Source organism: Barbus barbus (genome assembly GCF_936440315.1).
Source record: "Barbus barbus genome assembly, chromosome: 45".
Taxonomy (NCBI): domain Eukaryota; kingdom Metazoa; phylum Chordata; class Actinopteri; order Cypriniformes; family Cyprinidae; genus Barbus; species Barbus barbus.
In genome coordinates, this window is record NC_136723.1 from 16,529,104 (window position 1) to 16,543,605 (window position 14,502).

General features: G+C 37.5%; 1 protein-coding gene across 1 annotated transcript in view; it reads right to left on the reverse strand.

The window, feature by feature from the left end:
- LOC306863973 (PHD finger protein 24-like) overlaps positions 1-12,300 on the reverse strand; it is a 31,102-nt gene extending 18,802 nt beyond the window's left edge. The window contains exon 1 of the mRNA XM_079407606.1: positions 11,964-12,300. The gene's annotated coding sequence lies outside the window, so the exon portion shown is untranslated. The remainder of the gene's footprint in view (positions 1-11,963) is intronic.
- Between the last annotated feature and the right edge of the window lie 2,202 nt (positions 12,301-14,502).

The following is a 14,502-nucleotide window of genomic DNA, read 5'->3' on the forward strand; positions in this document are numbered from 1 at the left end:
ATTATGTAATGTTGACTATAATAACATTACAGTATAATTGAGAGCTATCACTTTTAACATTTATTAGATTTATAGACTGAATAATAACCCCTTCTAATTTAAGTGAACATAAAACAATCTTCACATAAACCCTTCACTACCCTTCAGCAAGTAGGAAATATACAGAAATTGAACACTAAAAAAAATAACTTTAAATGAAATAGCCTACAGAAGAATCCATAAAGCTACAAAAGTTATTGATTTCCTCTTTTTTATTGTGTTCTTTGATTAACAGACATCACAGCAGCTGGATTATTAGGTTTTTTGGCTGCTATTACTTTAAGAGCTGCTGCTGCTGAATGTGACACGGACCTTTCATTCGTGCTTTAATATGAAATAATACAGGCTACAGCGCACCACAGTGTTTGTGCGTACAGTTGAAGAGCACGTGCTAAGAGCACAGTATAATGGCTAACAGAACAGGAAAACTCGTTTTTACAGACATGACTGACAACATCTCATCTGACCTCAGTTCACTGTTGTTCTACTGAAGCTCCTCGTCACCTATACCGTTTCCACACTTGTTTGATTAGCGCCTGTTGCTGAGGCAAAGCGGAGTGCACATCTGATGTGGTCTTAATGACATTCTGCATCTAAATAAATGCAATTCTTGTCAAGAATAAAGAGACAGAAGCAGCAGTTGTGAGTGGGGTCACCAACCCTAGCTCCGCCCCTTCATAAATATTTTTAATGCCGTTAATCTGGAAAAAATTAAACCGCATGCATTAATGGACTAGTTTTGAAAGCACTAACATATATATATATAGAGAGAGAGAGAGAGAGAGATAATGATAGAACGACAGATAGATAGAACGCTAGAACGCTAGAACGATAGATAGATAGATAGATAGATAGATAGATAGATAGATAGATAGATAGATAGATAGATAGATAGATAGATAGATAGATAGATAGATAGATAGATAGATAGATAGATAGATAGATAGATAGATAGATAGAATGTACAAACTATACTATAATGTAAATTCCTTTTTCTGTCATTGCAGTTCAACTGTGGGGTTTCCATTTCGATTTAAATTCAAATTCATTAATTGCAAGGGAATTGCAAAATTCATAACTTTTTCCAACCTGTTCATAACACATGAACTGAACGTGCACTAAAAAATGAATTTGAAGCATTTAGCTCGGTCCATTCCATTCTTGCGTTGGACATGAACGGTGATTTAGCTTGTCCAGACATCAGATAATCTTGAATGCTTGCTCCATCCATTCAGCCTTTAATCAGGGTAATGGTGTGAAACTGCTTCAGTTGGCATTCTCTCGCCTTCTAAACTCAAAGCACAGCATGCTTCTGAATTTCAATGGATATTTCCTTCCCCCGTTTATTCTCAACTATCAACCCAAGCTCTGACCCATCACATTTTTCCCTCTCTGCAACCGCCTAAACAAGCCACACTGTAATATCGCTTTTGTCCCTATAGGCAGCGAGCGTCTGAGGGAAATGAGGGAAATCAAGGAGGCAGTGCTGAGCCTCGTCTCATCAAAGGCCTGGGAGTGACACAGAGATTTTTGCAGTAATTACCCCCGTCTGTATGATATATTTTACGCTGTTACAGCTCAGCGTGTTCTGATAGATGTCACATCAGCTGGCTGAGGGAGGTGTGGTTTAATGTCTTGTCACTGAATTAATTAATGCGTATCTTTTAGGCACAATCTCAAAGCCGGCAACAAACTGTATATATTACTGTCTGATAATAACATTATTTCTCTCTTAAGTCAATAAGAAGAAATTGCAATCTATCTGGGAAGGCTACTGTAAAAGTGTAGCTTGTAAAACAAATGATAATTTTAAAGTAGCTAAATTACAACCTGGCAACCACTCGGAAAACAATCAGGATTCCCAATTAGGGTGACAGAATAAAACATATTTATTTACATCAGATACCACCAGTAAAACTAGCTGGAAATTGACTCATTTTAATGTAGTTTTGTAAAAATAAATGTATTAAATATCTTATTATTTTTTTAAGCTACTACATCAAAGGCCATTTTTCCCGAACACATCGTGGCCAGGATTTCTATATTGCCTAAAATATCTAGGATTTGGCTTTGTTTGACATGTATGATTTGGTGTATGACATCGGTTCCTTGTTTTCGGAACGCTCTCGATGTACTTTGAATCAAAGCTATATATAAATCCTGGCCAGGACGCGTCCGGGAAAAATGGCATGTATGGTCACCCTAATGTAATAGATCAGAGCCAAATGAATCAGTTAGTTTTCAAAATTTTATTATATATGTGTATCTTATATATATATATATATTTAAACAATAGTTCTTTCTGGTCCGATTGGCTAACAAGAGTGTTGATATTAGAGTCCAACAGAACTCCAACAGCCATTTCACCTGGGGAAGTCGTGGCCTAATGGTTAGAGAGTCGGACTCGTAATCCAAAGGTTGCGGGTTCGAGTCTCAGGCCGGCAGGGATTGTAGGTGGGGGGAGTGAATATCCAGCGCTCTCTCCACCCTCAATACCACGACTGAGGTGTCCTTAAATGGCTGCCCACTGCTCCGGGTGTGTGTGTGTGTGTGTGTGTGTGTGTGTGTGTGTGTGTGTGTGTGTGTGTGTGTGTGTGTGTGTGTGTGTGTGTGTGTGTGTGTGTGTGTGTGTGTGTGTGTGTGCGTGCACGTTGGATGGGTTAAATGCAGAGCACGAATTCCAAGTATGGGTCACCATACTTGGCCGTACTTCACTTCACTCACTCACTCAACAGCCATTTCACCTTTTGTATCACTCCGCTTGCCGAAGTTGCCATATTTCTCACAGCGTGTGTCATGGTGGATGCCCAAATTCACTATAATTAAAAGAAAATTATACTTTTTTGTGTCAGGGAGTGTAGTTTTAAGAGGATTTTAGGTGGGAATGTACTTGTTTGGATATGCCGTTTGTAATAATGATAACGTCTATTTGAAAATTTGCTTCAGAGCGTCAGCAGTCGTTCAGCGCTCATGAACACACTGAGAGAGCGCCTCACCTCGGCCAGATCTTCTGGAATTTACAGCTGGCTCTGATGTCTCTATAGTGGTTAAACATGAGAAATATTTTGTTTTGGGTAAATCTAACAGGCAGTCTTTAGTCTCATTAATCTATTATTTGTTCCAGAGCAAATAGCGTTGGCAAAATCTCATCATGTTCATGTAACTTCAATACTGTATATCAGTGTGCAGCCTTTGACCAAATTGCCTAGCAACTTTTATGATGGCTGTTGATTTTATTTATTAAATTTTGTTATTCAATAAATAATATTATATATAAATAATTGTAGTATTTAGTATTAAGAAACGGTGTGTCTGTGTGTTCGTGAGGGTGATTTTAGTTACATTGTTCTGCCATTAGATGGCGATAACAGGCTTTTAAGACTTTTAAATTTAAAAATACTAAAGTGCAGTTTTGAGCAAGGTTGAGCAAAAGTTATTTTATTTTTTATTTTTTTTAAAAGCTTGTATACAGCCAAAAAATGCAGAGCTGTGCTGTCATCAGAAATCACCCTTAACAGATGAAAGGATAGCACGAGCCTGTCGGACATTCATGCTAATTGTGAATATGTGATTAAGCAGAAGAATGAATGCTGTATCAGATGCAGGTAATCACGATCGCTCAGTCAAGCTGCCTCTCATAAAACTCTACTATACATTATACACCGCTTTTAATAGATTAATACAATAAGCTTTTAATGAAGCAACACAACGTTCCTTCGTTAGTTCTAAAGTGACGTTTTGGAATTAGTGACGGAGGCTTGGGCTCAGCTGTTAAACTGTCAACTTTCTGAATCCATGGCAGAAAGTAGTTCTTCACAAAAGAGGGGTTATAAAGACACTCAGTTGTTATTGTTATATATATATAGATATATATATATATATATATATATATATATATATATAGATAGATAGATATTTACACACTCATGCTGTCAAACTGTTGTATGAATGCAATATCCCACGAGTAGACGTGAGATATGGATGTAACGTAAATCGGCACGCTGTGAACCGGCCAACCGGGGTAAAGTTGGTTTTATATTCTCACATTCGGATTTAGCTAATCTGCATTTAAAAAGGCTAATTTCGGTCAATTATCATTACTGACTGTTATGAGCACAAACTACAACACATTTTTCTGTAGAACTCAACGTTTTAAAGAAGCTGATAAACAGCTTACCTCAATGGAGAGTCGTGACATCATCATAGAGGAGGTTTAGTTGGACAAACTCTTACATTTTAAATAGTTGAAACAAATAGCCCGCGAATCCCCCCCCCCCCCCCTCCTTGGTGCCGGCCCTGGTCTACTCGTGTGATTTTGCGCATATATATATATATATAATTTGCTCTGCATCTGAAACAGCTTTCCTTTTTTGACTGACATGGAAGCATTTTCAGCCATGAAAAAAATCTCTTTTATCTCACAATTCTGAGTGTATATTTCGCAAATTCAGTTTTTTTTACGTCACAGAATAAATGTTTTTTTAAAAATCATTGAAATGTTTTTATTGCAATTGTGAGTTTATATATCAAAATTCAGACTTTTCTTCTTAAATTGCTCAGAATTACGAGATATAAACTCTCAATTCTGAGAAAAAAAGCCAGACTCATGAGATGTTAACTCACAATTTCAAGATATGAAAACATTTTTGTTTTTATTCTATGGTGGAAACCAGGTTCTATACCAAAGTAAATATCCCCTTCCACAATCCAATCAACTCAAGTGGATAAAATTTAAGCTTGTCACACAAATAATAATTTATGATCAAGCAATCATTCAGAAAACAATCTAAACATTTATGATGACAGAATAAAACATCATTTTTAGTTGGCATTTAAATTATTAAAATGTTGTCTTGTAAAATTTATTGTATACAATAATCTTATTTTTCTAAAGTAATGATCTTTATTTTTTATTCTTCAAAGAAAACATAATCAGCATCCTTGGAAGAGCTCATTGCATCAGTGTGAAAGTGTGAAGGCAATTTTGTTTCCCGGCAGACCTGCACACCCAACAGGCAGAAATTGCATAGAAGCCAGACAATCAGTTCACAGAACTGGTGATTTCAGCCAGCAATATTCATCAGACCGTGTATGAACAGACTTGATGCTAGAACTAAAACTGTGGCACAGACGTGTATCTGTGACTATACAGTGATGGATGAAGAATCCTCAGAGACAGCAGGCAGAGGAAGAGCGAGAGGTCATCGCAGGTCGCCTCGAGGAGAATAAAAGATGAGAATCTCTCCCCCTGTAATAACATCTGAGTCAATCCCTTTGTGAAACCCTTATGAAAATGACTTCTGGCTAGAAATCCCACTGCATCCCAGCTCTCAGCACAGATTATAATATGTTCATTCCAGTGACGGCCGATGCTTTCAGACAGAGGGGAAGCAATTACTGTCGAACAGTGAAATTACTCAATAAAAATAACTGACAAGACTGAGAACTAGACTTTTTATCTTTGTTTTTTTTTTTTCGTTTTTATGTTCATAAATGATTTTAAATTGTATTTTTAAATGCTTCTGCTCTGTCTTTATAATGCCAATGTAAAACACTTCCATTTACTATTGTGTATGCAATAAAAATAAATTGCCAATAGCCATGGTAAAAGAAAAAAATTGTGAGTGTTAAATGTGACATCAGTAAATGTGTGTATTATGACAAAAAAAAACATCAGATTACAAAATAAAATGGTTTTGAAGGCAAAATGTCCAAGAAATAATCAGATTCAGACTATTTTCTCTTCTTAAAGGGATCAATCGCCCAAAAATGAAAATTACCCCATGATCAAGCCATCCTATAGGTCAGTGGTTCTCAACCACATTCCTGGAGGACCCTCAACACTGCACATTTTGCATGTCTCCTTAATCAAACACACCAGATTCAGGTCACCTGCTCATTAGTAGAGACTCACAGACTTTAAATGAGTGTGTCAGTTGAAGGAGACATGGAGACATGCAAAATGTACAGTATTGGGGGTCCTCCAGGAATGTGGTTGAGAACCACTGCTATATATATGACCTTCTTAATAGATGGATGCTGTTTTTTGGGCTTCAAAATCTCGACCAATAATCACTGCCATTATAAAGCTGCAAATACAATATTCACTGACCCAAATTTATACACAAGGGGAAAATCGAAGTCCCTGTCAGTGTTTAGATTTAGAGATTTGCACTAAAGTGTGCACCAAGTCAGCAATCTCACAGAAATAAAAGAGTAGCATATCTTTTCCATGAGCTCAAAGGATGCAGTTTATTTTGGGCAACGGCTGTCTCGCCAACACAGCTCACTAACAGGCCAGCTATATTTCGCTGAAAAATTTAGATGACTCTCCTGAAAAAGAAACGAAGTTGGGGGCGGAGGGGAGACATGTACGAAATCTCACATATGTACACGGCTCTACTGTCTCTGTGTCTCTCTACTTGGCTTTTGACACAGACGTGTGCTGCCGATCACATGGTCCTAAACTTAAGCAATTTGTGTCAATAGTTTGTGTCAATTAATAGTTGAGTTTACCTATACATTAACATTAACATATATATATCATACCTGCAAACTTGTCGCTTTTCTGCGACAATCGCCGCTTTTATTGTCAATTGGGTCATTCACGTGAGTCGTGTAGAACCGGAGAGTTTTTTTAGGGGGGGGGGGGGGGGGGTCTTGCGTTAATTGACATCTGGGCCGATCGGAATCTCTACTGAGCTCGCGCCTGTCAAGAGAGGGAGGTGGGGGTGGGCTTGCGTGCCATGTAGGCCATTATTGGACAATTCTTATAAATAAAAATTTTTCTGGACCAATCGGAATCTCAGCGCTTGGTTCAGGATCTTGAAACACACTGCCATCTTTGTTCGCGCCTGTCAAGAGACACCTGACCTAATGTGGAAACTCTGATGGAAATTGAATTCAAGGTAAATCAGTCTTTTTGGAGCTAAACAACAGATATTTGTTTGCTTAAGTCAAATAACGTCAGCTAAGTTAGCGGGGTTTTTTTCATACAGTTAGCCTATGCTTCGAGCAAAATGCTTAATAGCAAGCAATACAAGCGGATCCAATGCTGGAATTTCCGTTAGCAAGATAGCAAATTTTCTAGCCATCTATCATTGTTAGCTAGTTGTAATGTTAATTCCTGCATTGTCTGACCGTCTTGCTAACTAAAGTTAACCATTTAGCTTGCTACGTAAGTATATAGTATTTCAGATAGCCAACTTAGGTTGCAACCTTATCATTAGCCTCTAACTTAAGCCAGGTGCTCTGCCCTGAGTTCTGGCTACTACTCCAATTCTGAGCTACCCTGATTAACGACACGTTATGGAGGTTGTCGTGTGCGCAGCAGTCATTCACGTCAGCTGGATGTAGCCCTACTTTTAAAGCGTTTTTGATGTGTTGATGTGGGTAGATGTGACTGTTTAGACAACAGCTGATGCGAGAGTAATACAGTGTAACAAAGCAATTTGACGTCTTGTTGCACTGTATTACTCTATAATATATATATATATATATATTGTTTTTATATTTTTATATAACGTTTCACAGAAGAGAAATGCGTTCGTTTTGCTTGGATGGATGGTTGGATGGATGAATAGATGGATCCTTTATGATAACTAAATCACATTCATCCTGAGAAGCACTGGTTATTATCTGTAATTGTTTTTAATATCAGTTTGACATATATGTCAACTGTGTGAAATCGTGTCTCATAAAGTGAAGCTGTGGATTGGAGTTTATAGGCAATTTATGTGAGGACACCGGGGACACTGTGGCATCTAATTATCATTCTGTGTGAGGCATCTGTCTGCACAGATGTTCAGCAGAACATGCTTTATTGCATTTACTTCATATAAAGGTAACCATTGCTTCTTCTAAGTGTTCAATTAAATGACCTTTTTCTGCATAATTATTTTTCTCCCTGTTCTTCCGACAATCTGCAGACAAAGTCAATTTTGTCAATAATCAAATATTCACTCTCCCTCGTATATACGTCCCTCGTACAAATTAAAATTTGTTTTAGTGAACCAGCTTATTTAGAAAGTTAATTTAACTGAAGGATGAAGAAAAAAATCTATCATCTATCAATCGTTCTATCTATCTATTGTTCTATCTATCTGTCGTTCTATCAATCGTTCTATCGGTCCCTGCACAGACATTTGTGTGGCATCTTTTTCCAATATACCAAACATGATAGCTACAATACATCCTTTTATCAGTAGCTTATAAGTAGCTATATATATTATTATTTGGTTCAGAAAGGCGGTTAGAATGAATCATTAAAAAAAAATCGGACTAATCCGAATTCATGAATGAATTCAGAAGATGCTCAGAAAATTTAAAATATGTGGGAAAATCCTGTACATTCTTGAAAACATCTCCTTTGTTGAAGAAAGAAAAGCTTCATGCTTCAACACAAAGGTGACGAAATGAACATAGAAAGTTATGTGAACTATTGCTTTAAATTATGAGTAAGTTGTAGTGTGGTGAGCTGCAGTTTCAATCATTGAAACATTTCAGAAGCTACATTTTCCTACAGGAAAACATCTGAATCCTAATGTTTCAGATGCATTGCACCTACATGTTCACAAGCCTTTGTTTTTTCCTCTAATATTATTGTAATACCATGTTTCACAAATCAGCTTCGCACTATTAAGCTGTCACTGACTTGAATCCCAACAAACCCTGCCATTCATGCGCTGCTCCTGTGGGGAACCATTCTGTGAATAGGACAGCGACAAAGCATTCTTTTTTTCCATGGGAATGCTTCCCATTGACGTGAGTATATCCCATCCCCGAAAGCCTGGAACTAATCACACTAACGAGTTCACTAAGGCCACCTTCTGCCAGTGATTGGAATCACAAACACCCACAGAGAAAAAAAAAACCCAGCCAAACCTCAAAAATAAAAATAAAAATCGCCAACGCTCTCTGTAAACGCTAATGAGCAACAAAATGATAAAACACTGTGAAATAATCTGTGAAATGTGGGCTCGTGCGCTTTGGGAACATTTTTGAATGCATATATGCCATCGCATCCCATAATGCCTGACCTTGGACATTCAGTGGCTCAAAAGCAAAGTGCGCTGGCCAAACTATGAGTATGGGGAGTTGAGATTCCTCTCGCACGCTGGCCTATGTGTATGGAGGCATTGCAATGTGGAGGAATTTGAATGTAAATGCCTCTAGAGAGAGGAGCCCCCACGTTGGCATTCAGTTCCTGTCAGGCACTGAGTCTGTGCCAGGCACTCTTCTGAGAGGAGGTGACAATGAGCGCTGTGAGAGAGACGAGGGAACCTGGAGTGTCTGCTGGGTTCCAGAGCTGACACTCATGGTGCATTGTGGGTAGGAGGGCAGACAGGAGATAATTGAGCACCAAAAGGTGGAGGAGAGTCCTGAAGAAGTAGGACAGGGCTAATAGCAGGGGTTCATGTCAAATAAATTGACGGAAGCAATACTAATATTGAACTATAATGAATAGCAAACACGTACGGTACTAGAAAAGTCCAAGAATATGATGAAATACATCAAGTTTTAGATAACAGAAAAAGAGGTGTGTTCAGGGTTGTCAAGAGTCTGATTTGGAAAAAGTTCAGAAGGTAAAATGTACAGAACGTTCAAATTCAGACACACATAATAACCTATATCAGAGGTTCTCAAAGTCTACATTCAAAGGTCCAAATCTGAATTTTCATCAGTGTCAAAGGTCCGGACCGGAACAATTGGTTATTACAAAACTTTGTTTTATAAACATACATAACATGCATTACAAATAAACACAATTTAAAATAAATAAATAAAGTGTCGTTTGCATTCAATATACATTAATAACAAGTGCAAAAGTGGCAAAACAATTAATTTAAGTGTCAGCAATAGAGGTGGACTGATATGGTTTTTCTCTGGCCAATGCCGATATTTAGAAATCAGGGCAGCCGATGGCCGATATGATGCCAATATTTTTGGCCGATATGTTTGGCCAATTTTCTTTCTTTTTTTTCTTCATCTCATAAAAGAGAGTATGAGCAAAAGTTTATTGTAGGGTACAAGATAGTAGTAGTAGTAGTAGTAGCCTAATTCATTGTAATAATACATGGCTCAAAACTTAAGCACCTTAATACAGTACATATTAAACAAGATCTGCCTCGGATTCAGCTCGGCCACAAATAACTCAGTGTTTGGGAACTGCTATAAGCCAAATGGTCATAATCTAAGTAATAACAAAAATAATAAAACAATTACTCATATCAATAGGCTACTAATAATAAAAGAATCACCCGATTATGTCAAATGCTCACTGGATGTCATGACAACAGTGTCACAGTGTATATGGAATAACTGTTTTATAAAAGCAAAAAGCCCCAAGAAACTTCGCGTTCATTTCGGAACATCTCCAAAAAGACATTTAAAAAATAAAAAATAAAGAAATGATTTACAAGTTTAACATGAGTTTATCAAAGTAGTGCTCTTGAAATAAGAAATGGAGGTGGGTCTGGCTTTAATTCCCTCTGGGTCCGGACTTGAGAAGTACTGCTTGGATTCAGGATCAGACTTACTTTCTTTATGTTCTCTTTTATTATTATTATTATTATTAGCATTATCAATAATGCAGTTTTTATATGAAAAAAAATCATTATTATCATCATCACTGTAACAATCTCTGATTAAATCAGCTTTATATTCATATAACAAATTATTATGAATGATATTCAAGCCAAGATATTCAAAAAAATATTATTTAACATCACTGAATCAACCTAACTGATGCCATCAAATCATATGTTTATGGGTTATATCAGGTAGAAATAGCTTGTTAAGGAAATTAATAATAATCATAGGAAATTAATAATAATTAATGATAATAATTGTAGTTGTTGTTGTTGATAGTATAGAAGTAATACTAGTATACTATAATTTATTGCTATTATTATTATTATGCAGGTAGTAATATTTATATTGCTCTTTAAATCTGAAATAATATTACTTTATTTATAAAACAATGTTACATTTGGTAATATAAAATATTTAAAATCAGATTATTAATTAATAATAATGATGTTTGTTGTTATTTTGGATGATGATGCAATTATTATTATGTATTATTGTGCAGGCAGTAATACCATAGAAATGCTCTTCAAATCTGAAATAGTATCACTTACAATATTTTACATTTAGTAATAATAATAATAATAATAATATTTATCATTAATAATAATGATTAAAATATTGTTATCTAAATAAATAAATTGACAGTTTAAATTCTATAGAATCAATAGAAATGTATCTAAATGATGTTCTGTAAAATTCTACAGCTACATGACTTTCCCCAAATGTGTGACTTTTCTGAACGCAGGAACCTGACTTCCTCTCCTCAATGTATACATGACACCCTGCTAGCTCCTGGACTGTGACGTCAGAAGTGATGCACAAGGGTCTCACAAAGAGACTGCAATTGATCCAGAAAAACTTACCTCTGCAGTGCTGCTCAAAGGAGCGTGTACACTTCGCCACGCACAAGTTATCGTATGAAACATTTGACTGCACATCCAACATTATAAATACGTCACGTGCAACATTAAGAGTCAGTGTAACAAAAGTTATTGCGTAAAGTCTGGCAGCTGGCTATCAAACCCCAGCCTCATTACATTTCGCAATGGAAAATGATGTAATATAATGCATGGCTCTCATCCACACCCGCCAAAACAGCACTGACCTAGATCGGGTGTTACAGACGGGGTATTTTCTACACCCACACAAAACTGATGCATGAATGATTCGTATCCTGAAATTTACGTCCATGCAAGTTGCGTGCGTTTATGGCCAGCCATTTGAATGCATGTTCTATGTTCTACGTCCTGCAAGCTTTACTAAATGTGGATTGTAAAAATCACAACTGTCTTGATTTAGTTAGTACCCACAGTTAGAAGAGAACTAAGACTAACCTGAAGGAAATGGGATGGTGCTCCGATACTTGGGACTCGATTTCTTCTGCTCCTCTCACGCGCCGCCAGCAGTCATCTCAAGGTTTGCTTTCGTCAGTGAAGGTTATGCGTGTGTAATCGCCGCGGTCAGTGTGTAACAGCGTCAAACAAATATTCCGCAGCCGAGCAAACAGCGTTGTTTTAAGGGCGCGGAGGCTGGACAGCTCCGGTGCTGAATTCTGGAGTGTAACTTTGCTCTGGAGAGCGTACAGCTCGCGTAAATAAACACAACCCTGGTAAAAGTTGTGTCTGCTGCTTCAGCTGACTAACCCACTAGATTCGCGAGGGTCCAGTGTTCTTCGAGCCTCTTAGTGGAACTTGTTTTCAGCTGCGAAAGGAGACGTTTCATTGGTCTGTTCAAATGACGTTGGCACTGGGAAATGAGATGAGCCAATACACAGAATATGGATGCAAAACTGCTTTAATTTACATATACTCGTCTTGTTGATTTTGGGGTTCTTATCATTACATTACAATATTTTCAGTAATCAGTAATGAATATCTAGGCAACAGGGTGTGCACGTAGGCTACTTACACTATACAGTTTTGGCTATAAAATCTAGGCCTATTAATTTAATAATTATAGGCCTATTGTTAATTTGACACACTTATCTCCAACAGCGGGGCGTGTAGTCGCATTATATGAAGTAAGTTGTCTTAAACAGCCACATTTAATCGTTGACAGGAACAAAAACGAGGCTGTGAGTGACTGAAGAGCTTTCAGTGGATTCTATTGTTGTTGTACTGTTGAACAGCATCGCAGACAAAACGCCATAAAACAGTTTTGAAAGTTGTGAATTGTGAAAATTGCGTGCTCTAGGACCTTTATATAGTGCATATCAATGTAAAGACTGTAATCTAGCCTCGTTTTCATCTGCTTTAAAATCAATATGGCGTCTAACCCGATTAACATCAGCAAAATTTAAACAGTAAAACAATGAAAAACAGAATTCATGAATAAAAACAAAAAAGTTAGAGCCAATACAAACAAAAAAATATAAAAACATTGTTTTGGCAAAAAGATATTGCAAATTATGAGTTATGTAAATTTACATAATATAGATCCTAAAAAATGCTGGGTTAAATACAACCCAGTACTGGGTGAAATATGGACAAACCCAGCAACTGGGTTGTTATGACCTAGCGGGTTGGGTTAAATGTTTAACGCAACCTAAAAGGCTTTCCTGTAGCTCAAATAGTAGAGCATGGCGCTAGCAACGCCAAGGTCATGGGTTCGATTCCCAGGGAAAGCAAGAGCTGATAAAAATGTAAAAAAAACTGTAACTTGAATGCAATGTAAGTCGCTTTGGATAAAAGCGTCTGCTAAATGCATAAAATGTAAAATGTATCCTTCTGGATAGTAACTCAATCGCTGGGTCAAAACAACCCAATTGCTGGGTTGTCCATATTTAATCCAGCTATTTTTGAGAATGTATAAAACATGCGAAAAACTTGCCCCAATCCTAGAAATATTAAACATATCCTTGTTTGTCCAACTCAGAAAATCTGTTCAATTTAATGCACAATTTCTCAAATGACCAATCAGAATCAAGTATTCCCAGGGAGCTCAAACTTAATAAGATTTCATAATATCATATGAAATATAACCTAATTAACGTTTAATTTACAGAATACTGACAAAACTCACTTTCTGATCTTCAAAGTCTTCAGACAGTGGAGCAAAGTTAATGTTTATAATAAAAAATAAACAAGGTTTTAGATATAGTATGAGTAAGGGAAGGGATAATTTAGGCTATGTAACTGGTAACATTTATATTCTTTTATAGTAAATATATTTTGCCTTGTAGCAGTTAGCCTAAACAGTCCTGCAGCATAACAAATAAATTTTTAAACTGTCTAAATAATGAGGAATCAGTATATAATAAGTCAGTAAAAATAAATAATAATAATAATATGTAACTTCTGTGTGGAGTAAGGATGAGGAGTGCACAAAGAAGATAATTCCAAAGAGACATTACATCCTCAGAAAACTAAAGGAAGGGGATTTATACAAACTGAAGAGGAGTCAACTAAATTAACTAGACACAGGTGAACCACACAGATCGCCTCCCTCCCTCCCTCTCCCGGAAGGTGCGTCCTCACGCCACAGAAAAGAGAAGGGTCAGGAGAGGGTGAAGGGATGGTGACAAGGGGCAAGAAAGGGCTGGCAGACAGATAGGTGGACAACATTGGTGGGAGGAGCCATAGTGGAGGAAGGGCTGATGACTCCAGGGGGCCGACCAACAGCGATGGAGCAGGTGGAGGTGGAGCCCGAGGCGGAGACAGAGAGCCAATGAGCCCGGGCGACGGGGAGGATCCGGAGGACCAAGGCGGAGCAGATGGCTCCGGAGACTGAGGCAGGGATCCAAAAGGCTGCAGTGGAGCCGGAGTGACAGAGGAACGAGGAGGAGCCGAAGGGAAGGAGGAGCCTGACAGAGCCGGAGGGACGGAGGAACAAGGTGTAGCCAGAGGAGTGAAGTCCTGAGGCGGCGGATGGTCA